Here is a 12,402-nt window from a genome sequence, read left to right as displayed (position 1 = left end):
ATATTGAACTCCGCATGGCATAGCTAAAGTAAATCCCATTTTGTCATGGCATATAATTCTTTTTATACATTCTTAGATTTGATTTGCTATTCTTTGTTGAGGATTTTTATGTCTATGCTCATGAGAGATACCAGTCTGTATATTTTGTAATATCATTGTCTGATCTTGATTTAGTGGATATAGATTGTTCATAATATTCCTTTATTCCTTTTAATTGTCCATGGGATTAGTAATGATTCTCTCTCTTTGAATTCTGATACTAGTAATTTTTTTTCTTTAACCTGCCTAGAAGCTTATCAATTTTATTGATGTTTTTAAAAGACCAACTTTTTTTCCTCTGTTGATTTTATTTTTGTTTTTTACTTAATTGATTCTGTTTTTATTTTTTATTTCATTTGGTTTTAGTTCTTTTCCTAATTTCCTATGTGGGAGCCTTGATTATTGATTTTTAGACCTATTTTCTGATCATATACATTCAATGCTATAAATTTTCTTCTAATTACTGCTTTTGCTGCGTCCTACAGATTTTGATAAGTTGTATTTTTGTTTTCACTTCAAATTATTTTTAAACTTCTCTAAAATCTTCTTTGACCTATGTACTTAAGGGTCTGAGAGTACATTTTGTATGATATATATTCTTTTTAATATAAGGGTCTTATGGCTCAATGTAGTTTTACTCAGTTGAGACTGAAAATATGGTTACATTGTCTTCCCACATCTAGTATTGCCAAGTCCTATGTCTAAGTTTCTTTTTTGCCTCTAAAAGTTTCTAGAACCTGATGTTTCATGAGGGTGTAACTTATTCTAGGAACTTTTAAGGCATTAGTTAGGCAATTTTATGCTGAAGACTTGCATCCTTTGGCACAGGGGTTTTTGCTTCTGTTGTGTATTTGATCATATTTCTTCTTCTGCTTTCTCTTTCTGGTGCATCTGTGAATGAGATGTTGCATTTAGAGGAGTGACCATCCCTTAGCTTTTCCATTTTAATCTTTGTTTTGCTCAAAGAAGCTGTTCTTAAATTTATCTTGGCAGTCATTTTTAATTTTTAAGAATGTTTGGCCTTGGTTTGGTACTTTTTTCAAACTTGTCAGGTGGACTGGGTTTTCCTGCCTGGGGAATAAAAGCCTAGGTGCTAGATCCTATGGCTCAGTGAGGGAGGGGCCCTTCTGGTCCAGACTGCTGACTTCAGTAACTCTGGCCACCTGTCTGATTGGATACTACATGGCTGTTCTTAGTCATATCTGGCTTCCACCTCCAGGCCTAGCCTCTCAGGATTCCCTTCTCCAGAACAGTTCCATACAGTAGAGCTTTATGGGATGATGAAATGTTCTAGATCTGCATGGTCAGGTTACCACTAGCTACTTGTGGCTCTTAAGAGCTTGAAATATGGCTAGTTTGACCAAACTGGGCCGTAGGTTTTATTTGACTGAAATTTTTTTTTTTTTTTATTTTTTATATTTATGATAGTCACAGAGAGAGAGAGAGAGAGAGAGAGAGGGGCAGAGGGAGAAGCAGGCCCCATGCACCGGGAGCCCGATGTGGGATTCGATCCCGGGTCTCCAGGATCGCGCCCTGGGCCAAAGGCAGGCGCTAAACCGCTGTGCCACCCAGGGATCCCTTGACTGAAATATTTAAAAGCTTTTTGTGAAAGCTGTTCTAACCAGTATCAGATGATGGAATGTTTTGGTAACCTAATAGGTGAAAGATCTTGTTTTGATCCATACTGACCTGACTCTAGTTGAATTTGAGCATCTTATTGCTCTTATGGAGATACAGTTATTGGCTGTGTTCATTTTATGATAGCAGAGTTTCTTTCCATATCATTTGTCCATTTGTTTTATTTTTTCAATCAACCTGAAAATCTGTGCACACAGTAAACATGCAAGGTTAATAGCAAAAGTAGTAGTTCCTTCTTGTTCTCCAAGGCAATTACTTTTGGCTGCTTTAGATGATCATTAGATCATATTCTTCTAACACTTGATTTTAATTTAAGGCATAATCCCTTGATTTCTCTCTCCTATCCCTCTCAACCACCCACATAAACACACCTGGATCCCCCTCCCAGCCCCCTGCTGCCCATCAATGCAATATAGTTGAACAGTATCCTTCATTAGAGTCATACTGTATCTACCTACAATCTTCACAGCCCAGCTATGTGATTACTCTTTTTTCCCTACAGCTTCTTATTTTCTCGAGAGCTAATAATTTTCTTCAGCATATTTTTAAATATACTTAAATTCTACTTCATTGTTAAATCCTCCACATGGTCTTTCCTATTAAATCTTTCTGTATATTCAAATATTGAGCAAATTCCATTGATTTTAATTTTATTAAAAAAATCTTTTTGGGATACCTGAGTGGCTCAGTGGTTGAGCATCTGCCTTTGGCTCAAGTTGTGATCCCAGGGTCCTGGGATCGAGTTCTGCATCAGACTCCCTGCAGGGAATCTGCTGCTCCCTCTACCTATGTCTCTGCCCCTCTCTTTGTGTCTCTCATGAATAAATAAAATCTTTAAGAAACAAAAATATTTTTTAAAGCTTTTTGAGTTTACTGAAGACCTGGTGTTGTGGGTGCTGGGTGACTCAGCTGTTAAGTATCTGACTTCAGCTCCAGTCATGATCTTAGGGTCCTGCGATCGAGCCCTTTATCAGACTCGGTGCTCATTAGGGAGTCTGCTTGTCCCTCTTACCCTGCTTGTGTGTACTCTCTCAAATAAATAAAATCTTAAAAAAAAAAAAAAAAAAAGACTGGTGCTACTTTGGTCTGGTACATAGCTTTTATCATGGTAATAACCTTTATAATTGCTGTTTGTCCTAGTTCTGTGGAAAAATGCCACTGAAGTTTTTTTTTTTTTTATTGGTGTTCAATTTACCAACATACAGAATAACCCCCAGTGCCCGTCACCCAATCACTCCCACCCCCCGCCCTCCTCCCCTTCTACCACCCCTAGTTCGTTTCCCAGAGTTAGCAGTCTTTACGTTATGTCTCCCTTTCTGATATTTCCCACACATTTCTTCTCCCTTCCCTTATATTCCCTTTCACTATTATTTATATTCCCCAAATGAATGAGAACATATAATGTTTGTCCTTCTCCGACTGACTGACTTTACTCAGCCTAATACCCTCCAGTTCCATCCACGTTGAAGCAAATGGTGGGTATTTGTCATTTCTAATAGCTGAGTAATATTCCATTGTATACATAAACCACATCTTCTTTATCCACTCATCTTTCGATGGACACCGAGGCTCCTTCCACAGTTTGGCTATTGTGGCCATTGCTGCTGTAAACATCGGGGTGCAGGTCCCGGCGTTTCATTGCATCTGTATCTTTGGGGTAAATCCCCAACAGTGCAATTGCTGGGTCTTGGGCAGGTCTATTTTTAACTCTTTGAGGAACCTCCACACAGTTTTCCAGAGTGGCTGCACCAGTTCACATTCCTACCAACAGTGTAAGAGGGTTCCCTTTTCTCCGCATCCTCTCCAACATTTGTTGTTTCCTGCCTTGTTAATTTTCCCCATTCTCACTGGTGTGAGGTGGTATCTCATTGTGGTTTTGATTTGTATTTCCCTGATGGCAAGGGATGCAGAGCATTTTCTCATGTGCGTGTTGGCCATGTCTAAGTCTTCCTCTGTGAGATTTCTGTTCATGTCTTTTGCCCATTTCATGATTGGATTGTTTGTTTCTTTGGTGTTGAGTTTAATAAGTTCCTTATAGATCTTGGAAACTAGCCCTTTATCTGATACGTCATTTGCAAATATCTTCTCCCATTCTGTAGGTTGTCTTTTAGTTTTGTTGACTGTATCCTTTGCTGTGCAAAAGCTTCTTATCTTGATGAAGTCCCAATAGTTCATTTTTGCTTTTGTTTCTTTTGCCTTCGTGGATGTATCTTGCACGAAGTTACTGTGGTCGAGTTCAAAAAGGGTGTTGCCTGTGTTCTTCTCTAGTATTTTGATGGACTCTTGTCTCACATTTAGATCTTTCATCCATTTTGAGTTTATCTTTGTGTATGGTGAAGGAGAGTGGTCTAGTTTCATTCTTCTGCATGTGGATGTCCAATTTTCCCAGCACCATTTATTGAAGAGACTGTCTTTCTTCCAATGGATAGTCTTTCCTCCTTTATCGAATATTAGTTGCCCATAAAGTTCAGGGTCCACTTCTGGATTCTCTATTCTGTTCCACTGATCTATGTGTCTGTTTTTGTGCCAGTACCACACTGTCTTGATGACCACAGCTTTGTAGTACAACCTGAAATCTGGCCTTGTGATGCCCCCAGATATGGTTTTCTTTTTTAAAATTCCCCTGGCTATTCGGGGTCTTTACTGATTCCACACAAATCTTAAAATAATTTGTTCTAACTCTCTGAAGAAAGTCCATGGTATTTTGATAGGGATTGCATTAAACGTGTAAATTGCCCTGGGTAACATTGACATTTTCACAATATTAATTCTGCCAATCCATGAGCATGGAATATTTTTCCATCTCTTTGTGTCTTCCTCAATTTCTTTCAGAAGTGTTCTATAGTTTTGAGGGTATATATCCTTGACATCTTTGGTTAGGTTTATTCCTAGGTATCTTATGCTTTTGGGTGCAATTATAAATGGGATTGACTCCTTAATTTCTCTTTCCTCAGTCTCATTGTTAGTGTATAGAAATGCCACTGATTTCTGGGCATTTCTCTTCTTCTCCTGGGTGTAGGATCTATTTGCTGTTTTTTCTCTAGCTCCTTTATGTGTAAGGTTAGCTTTTGTATTTGAGTTCTTTCCAGTTTTTGAATGGATGCTTGTATTGTGATGTATTTCCCCCTTAGGACTGCTTTTGCTGCATCCCAAAGATTTTGAACGGTTGTATCTTCATTCTCATTAGTTTCCATGAATCTTTTTAATTCTTCCTTAATTTCCTGGTTGACCCTTTCATCTTTTAGCAGGATGGTCCTTAATCTCCACGTGTTTGAGGTCCTTCCAAACTTCTTGTTGTGATTTAGTTCTAATTTCAAGGCATTATGGTCTGATAACATGCAGGGGACGATCCCAATCTTTTGGTATCGGTTCAGACCCGATTTGTGACCCAGTATGTGGTCTATTCTGGAGAAAGTTCCATGTGCACTTGAGAAGAATGTGTATTCAGTTGAGTTTGGATGTAAAGTTCTGTAGATATCTGTGGAATCCATCTGGTCCAGTGTATCATTTAAAGCTCTCGTTTCTTTGGAGATGTTGTGTGCTTAGAAGACCTATCGAGTATAGAAAGAGCTAGATTGAAGTCACCAAGTATAAGTGTATTATTATCTAAGTATTTCTTCACTTTGGTTAATAATTGATTTATATATTTGGCAGCTCCCACATTCGGGGCATATATATTGAGGATTGTTAAGTCCTTTTGTTGGATAGATCCTTTAAGTATGATATAGTGTCCCTCTTCATCTCTCACTACAGTCTTCGGGGTAAATTTTAGTTTATCTGCTATAAGGATGGCTACCCCTGCTTTCTTCTGAGGACCATTTGAATGGTAAATGGTTCTCCAACCTTTTATTTTCAGGCTGTAGGTGTCCTTCTGTCTAAAATGAGTCTCTTGTAGACAGCAAATAGATGGGTCCTCAAGATGATCATATATCCTTCATTTTGTTAATGTGTATCATGTTGATTTGTGGATGTTGAACCATCTTTGCATTCCTAGAATAATTCTCACTTGATCATGGTATATGATACATTTAAAGTATTGTTGAATTCAATTTGCTAATATTGAGAGTATTTGCATCTATGTTCATTAGGGATATTGGCCCTTAATTTTCTTTTTTTGTGGTGTCTTTGTCTGGTTTTGGTATTAGGGTAGTGCTGGTTCATAAAATGAATTTGGAAGCTTTCCTTTCTCTTCATCTTTTGGGAATAATTTAGAAGGAATAGTTGTTAAATCTTTGAATGTTTGGTAGAATTCACCACTGAAGCCTTCTTGTCTGGGTTTTTGATCCTGATTCAATCTTCTCAGCAATCATTTTGTTCAGATTTTCTGTTTCATGATTCAGTCTTGGAATATTGTTTCTAGGAGTTTATCCCATATATTGGTGTATAATTGTTTGTAGTAGTCTCTTATGATCCTGTTATACTTTTGTGGTATCATTTTTGACTTCTTTTATTTCTGACTATTCATTTGTGCCCTCTTTCTCTTGGTGAGTCTAGCTCTAATAGCTTATCAGTATTATCTTTCAAAGAACCAACTCTTAGCTTTGTTGATCTTTCCTGTTACCTTTTTGTCTCGATTTATTTTTTACCTGATCTTTATTACTTTCTTCCAACTTTGGGCTTTATTTTTTCCCGCTAGTTCCTTTAGGTGTAAAGTTAAATTCTTTGATAGTTCCTGTTTCTTGATACAGACCTGTATTGCTAGAACTTCCTTCTTAGGACCACTTTTACTGCATCCCAGATTTGGGTATGTTGTATTTCTGTTTTCATTTGTCTTTAGGTATTTTTTTCGTCTTTGATTTATTCTATTACCCAGTAGTTCAGTAACATGTTAATCTCTACATATTTATAGTTTTTCCAGTTTCCCTTTGTGATTGATTTCTAGTTTTATAATATTGTGGTTGGAAAAGATGCTTGAAATTATTTCAGGTTTTTTTTTTCAGCTTATTTTTTTTAAGATTTTATTTATTTATTCGTGAGAGACATAGAGAGAGGCAGAGACACAGGCAGAAGGAGGAGCAGGCTCCATGCAGGGAGCCTGACATGGGACTCCATCCTGGGTCTCCAGGATCACACCCTGGGCTGAAGGCAGTGCTAAACCGCTGAACCACCCGGGCTGCCCTATTTCAGTTTTCTATATTGAGACTCGCTTTGTGGCCCAACATGTGCTCTGTCTTGGAGAATGTTCTATGTACACTTGAGAAGAATGTATTTTCTGAATTTTGGACGAATGTTCTGTGTGTCTGTGTAGATAGATCTGTTATGTCCAACTGGTCTAATGCATTATTTAATCCAATTATTTCCTTACTGCTTTTCTGTCTGGATGATCTGTTATAACTGGGATGTTAAAATCCCCTATTACTGTATTGCTGTCAGTTTCTCCCCTTCGATCTCTTGGAATATTATTTCTAGGAGTTTATCCAAAAAAAAATAATGCCTTTTTTTAAAAAAAAAATTTTAAGTAGGCTCCATGCCCAGCATGGAGCCAATATAGGACTTAAACTCATGACCCTGAGATCAAGACCTGAGCTGAAATAATGTTTACTGAGGCTTGCCAAGGCCTATGAGTGATCCAAGGGGAGGAAGCTCATTTAGCATCTAGTTCAGCTGATTAGAAGCCAGGTCATGAGGCAGCAGCTTTGAAGGTGTGCAAATATGTTTAGTCCTGTGGGAGGTGTGAGTTGCAAAAATCTGAGTTCCAGATGAATGTATAATATATTCTCTGGGAGGTCTTATCAAGCTGTAGTGAGGCTGGGGTGGGGGTATGCAAGGATAGTGTTTCCCTGTTTTTGTTTCCTTGGAGTGCCTCCTTAGCCCCTTGATGTGTGGGAAACCTGAAACCTATTCCTTAGGCAAAAGCTGTAGGCTAAGTAAATAGACCTTTTTCATAGGAAGATTGGGATTATTTCAGTTTGCTGGTTGTGTAGGGCTCTGGGATTGACGGCCTGCCAAGCATGGTCTTTCCTGTTGTTATAATCTGATGGAGCTCTGGAGGAGCCCTCATGGCCATCAGGGCCTGGTGATCAAGCTGTGTCCCCTGTGTGGTTTGTGTGCATCTGTTGGCTTGAGCAAGGCAGGTAGAAGGTGTAGAGAACAGGGCATACTCACTAGCTTTACAAAGACAACAGGAAAATGTCTTGAGTATATGTATCCACGGGCTTCCTTAATGGAGCAGGAGAGTACCTTGTGTACTGGCTTTAGGTTGGGAACAGGAGACTGCCCTGACAGCTTGGGCTCATGCTCTAGCTCGGAAGTTGGGAGTGCTACAACTCTTCACCAGCCTTAGCAAGTACCATGAAAGCTCACCCCTGCTGTGCCAGCAAGGTGGTAGTAGCCCTGCTAGCTGACTATGTGGAGAGTGCATCTGTGGCATCTGCCATCCTCATCTGCCTCTGAGGAGAATCTCAACTGTCCTCTTCCCTTCCAACCAATGTCCCCATATTAGCAAATGAGTCTCCCTTATATATAGTCTAGCAGCCTTTCTAGACTACTGTTTCTTTCGTGGATTTTGGAGCGAAACTACAAGCAAGCCCTTTAAGAGGGGTCATCTGTTTCCTTATAGCACTTTAAGACCCCTCTGGTTGTTAGCCTTTTTGGTTTTCCAAGTTAGGTGTTCTGTGGGTTTATTTCTCTGTGGTAGATCCCAGGAGTGGGGGCCTTGATATGGGGTACCAACTTTTTACTCCTCTGAGAAAAGCACCTGTCTGGTGAGATCCCTTCTTGTTGTGTGTTACCACATCATGAGTGGGGTGTTTTTTGGGAGACTATATCTTTACTTCTTCTACCTGTTTTGATCTGGTCCTTTTATCCTTTGTTGTGGGAAGTTATCAGATCTTTTTCACAGGGAAATGAGCATATGTAGCTGTAGATTGGGTGTGTCCACAGGAGGAGGATTTTCTTACCACTCTCTTGGACCATCCTCCAGGAACTTGCTTTTTAAATTTTTTACTGTCTAGGAAATTTCCTCAGCTTTATTTTCTAGCCCTTATATTCAGAAGATTTACATTACTTAAGCTTTCTCTAAGAGAACATTCTTACTCTACTATCTTATTCTTGTTTCATGAGTTTAAGTTCTCTTACATCAGTGGAGATACGAAGTTTCATTTGTCATTTTCTTTTTCTCCTTCTACATTGCCTTTTCTGTGTGTTGTCTTGGCTTCAGATTTTAAATTAGAGATTTCTTCAAATACTTAAAAGTCAGTAAATAGCTGTTCGAAAACTGTGTGGGAACGTGGGACCTTGTCACTTGTGGCCTTTGCTTTGGGGGGATCTTGTCATGGATTTGTTTGGGGGAATCTCTAATAGCGGCATCTTTAATCTTTGTTCTGGTCAGATTCCGTAGAAAAGGCTCTATAGTTAGCTGCCTGCAGAGAGTGTAAGCCTAGCGGGAGAGGATGACTGGGTGGGGGAAGTGGTTTCTAAGTTTTCCTGCATAAGCTTTGATTAATTTCTGTGGTACTCTACTGTTCTTAATGTTTGCCTGCCTTCCAAAAGATACCATGGGGGTGGCTATGTGGAATATTGAAGGGAAGCTGATCAGACTTCTTTTTAAGCTGACTTTCAGGCAGCCCTTCTGTCTGTTTTCAGTCCCACTTCTGCCCCTAATTCCAGAGATACTTGAAACCATCAATTTGAATTTTTTGAGAGGTTCTATGAAATAAATTCTGTCCTGTGTTCTGCATTGTGGCTGATCATTCAGTTTTTTCAGGTCCTGAATTGCTGCTGCTTTCTTTCCACTTTCTAGATTCCAAAACATTGTTACTGTCACATCCTTTCTTTTCTCCTTGACAGCTATGAAAGCCTTCTGAAAATTCCCTTTACTTCTGCATTTTAGTGTTTTAAGAGAGTGCAGTTGTGAATGTGTGTGTTCAATCTGCCATACTCAACTGGAAGTCTTTTTCTATATAGATAACAATTCTTTTGTAATATGAAGAAGACCAACCTTTTGTTTCTTTTTATTCCTTATTTGAGGTTTGTCTGAAAAATTTTTCCTATGTAGACATTTGTGTTTGCACAAAGGAGCACTTGGCAACAGTGCAATGGGAACATGGAATTTTTTTATGTATTCCTATGGAGTTATTGTCAGGATATTTGTGAACAAATACCGCAAAATGTTTTAGAATGCTACCTTTAAATAATAGAAGGGAATATGAATTAACAAATCATATTGATATTTTTCAAAAAGAGTGATAAAAGGGTAAACTAAAAAGTAATAGTTTTAGAAGAAGGGAGAAAACCATGTGGGTAGGGTGGTATAGATATGAGATATACAGGGCTATGCATTGATTTTACCTAGATTTGACTTTGGAGTCATGTAGCTCTTTCACACGCTAAATGTAAAAGTTAAATCAAAAAGAAAAATTCAAATTTAAAAGAAATTCAAACAAATGGAAATAAGTGAATTTAACTACCAAGTAAGTAACCTGCCTATGCAGAGGAAAAAAAATTACTTCAAGTGATCTGATTTGAACATTTCTAGTGGATATATCTTATGTTTGAAAAAAAGAATTCTCAGAGTGATCTTAAACTGTGTTCAATGTATTTTGAAACTATTAGCACATATTCCAAAATGAAGCAAGTGATTAGCATCATAAGGAACTAGAATATAGAATTAAAGAAGTGAAACTTGAATTTTAAATTTATAATGGAAATAAAAGTATTAACTCATTTTTCTTATACTTTTCTTACAACTGCTGCTGAAAAGGCCTAGAAGTAAAGACAATCTCTTAGCATTGAGTTGGCACCCAGATTGTGGTCTCTAAATATCTAAGTTTTTGTTGTGGTTGTTGTTGTTTCTTACAAAAGGAGGAAGGGATCCTTGAAGGTAGTTGTTTCTGAACTGGGCCAGGAAATGTTTAAGGTGATCCTGAGATATCTTACCATTCTAGAAAGTGAGGAAGTTATCTAAGACTAAAATCATAGTGTCAGAAGTATCCCAGGTTACCAAAAGGGGCCTCTTTACTGGTTTAAGATGGATAATTTGAGGATTAAAAAATGACTGTAGGGGCACTTGGCTGGCTCAGTGTTTGAGTATCTGCCTTTGGCTCAGGTTGTGATCCTGAGGTCCTGGGATCAAGTCCCGCATCAGGCTGTCTTCAGGGAGCCTGCTTCTCCCTCTGCCTATGTCTCTGCCTCTCTCTCTGTGTGTCTCATGAATAAATAAATAAAATCTTTTTTAAAAAATGACTTTAATGATTGACATACATAAAGCATACAAAATGGCTTTAAAAACACTAAAATTTAAAAAAGAAAATCCTGTCAATTATCCACTAAGGTTGTGAGGATACCAACTCATCATTTTGCAAATTAATGAAAAATGTTCAAACTCTTTTTTTTCTATTTCCTATACAAACAATTAAAAAAAACATTTATTGATTAGAGAGTGTACAAGCATGAGCATGAGTGGGAGGGACAGGAGAGAGAAAGAGAATCTCAAGCAGACTCCCTGCTGAGCATGGAGCCCAATGTGGGGCTCTATCTGCGGACCCTGAGATCATGACCTGAGCTGAAACCAAGAATAGAACACTTAACCTACTGTGCTGCCCAGGCGCCCCTGTACAAACTGTATTTTAAACAAAAATTTTTTTTAATGATTTTATTTATTCATTCATGAGACAGACAGACACACACACACAGAGAGAGAGAGAGAGAGAGAGAGAGAGAGAGGCAGAGACACAGGCAGAAGGAGAAGCAGGCTCCATGCAGGGATCCCGATGTGGGACTCCTTCCCGGGTCTCCAGGATCACGCCCTGGGCTGAAGGTGGCGCTAAACCAGTGAGCCACCCAGGCTGCCGGCAAACTGTATTTTAATGTAACTATTAAGTTACTGAGGATAAAGTTCTTCATAGAAAAACTTTAGTTAATGCAGAATAACTAGGAAATCATCATTTGGAAACTCCTAATAAAATAGTTGATGTAGGAGATTATGATGAATTGATGCTAAAACCATTAAGTAAAAGGCTTGATGGGGGGAGGACTTCCCACAGGAGAATTCAGGCTCATACCATCTGACCAGTTGATTTTTAGCACCATTAAAATTGGGAAAACCAGATATGTATCTAATGATATGATATAGTACAAGGTACACAACAGCAACTACCAATGAAGTTATTTTGTCAAGAAAAAATAAATTGAACTTTAAGCCCCTAGATATAATTATCAATTTATAGGAAATATGGAGAAGTAGAGGAACACAAATGACACCATGGTGAAGCAAAAAGAATAAAGAAATGGCATGGGTAAAAAAGAAAGGAGAGGGCCTAAATGATCACAACTTAAAGCACTCTATGAAACTTGTTTGAATTTTGATTTATACATATCTATTATAAGGAACACCTTGATATGGTGGAGAATCTTGATATGGGTGGATTATCAGATAATATTAAAAATTATACTTTTGTTAGTTATACCTAGTATACATCTAGGTAAGATGATGTCTGGGGTTTAGCATTTAATATTCCAGTAGAGGTGGACAGAAGGATATCTGGGATTTAGTATATAATATTCCAACATAGGTGGGCAGAGGGGGAGGTGAGAGAATCAGTAAAACAAGACTGGCAAAATGTTAGTAACTGTTGCAATTGGATGGAGGAGTATGTGGATAGTTAAAGTGTGCCCTCATTATTTATGTGTACATGTGCAGGAACAGGAATATTGACATGTCAGAGAAAAGCTAGAGAACTAAAGGGGAGCCAGGCAAATGCAAAGTTTGTGATACGGCTAGACTTT

The 12,402-nt window shown here is 38.3% G+C and overlaps 1 protein-coding gene across 5 annotated transcripts in view; it reads left to right on the top strand.

Annotated features, from left to right (window-relative positions):
• The window catches only part of TBC1D32 (TBC1 domain family member 32), a 209,004-nt gene that overhangs the window by 54,436 nt on the left and 142,166 nt on the right, over positions 1-12,402 (top strand). The gene's annotated exons all lie outside the window — the stretch shown is intronic.

This window comes from Canis lupus, chromosome 1 (genome assembly GCF_003254725.2).
Source record: "Canis lupus dingo isolate Sandy chromosome 1, ASM325472v2, whole genome shotgun sequence".
Classification (NCBI taxonomy): domain Eukaryota; kingdom Metazoa; phylum Chordata; class Mammalia; order Carnivora; family Canidae; genus Canis; species Canis lupus.
This window is presented reverse-complemented; position numbering and strand designations above follow the sequence as displayed.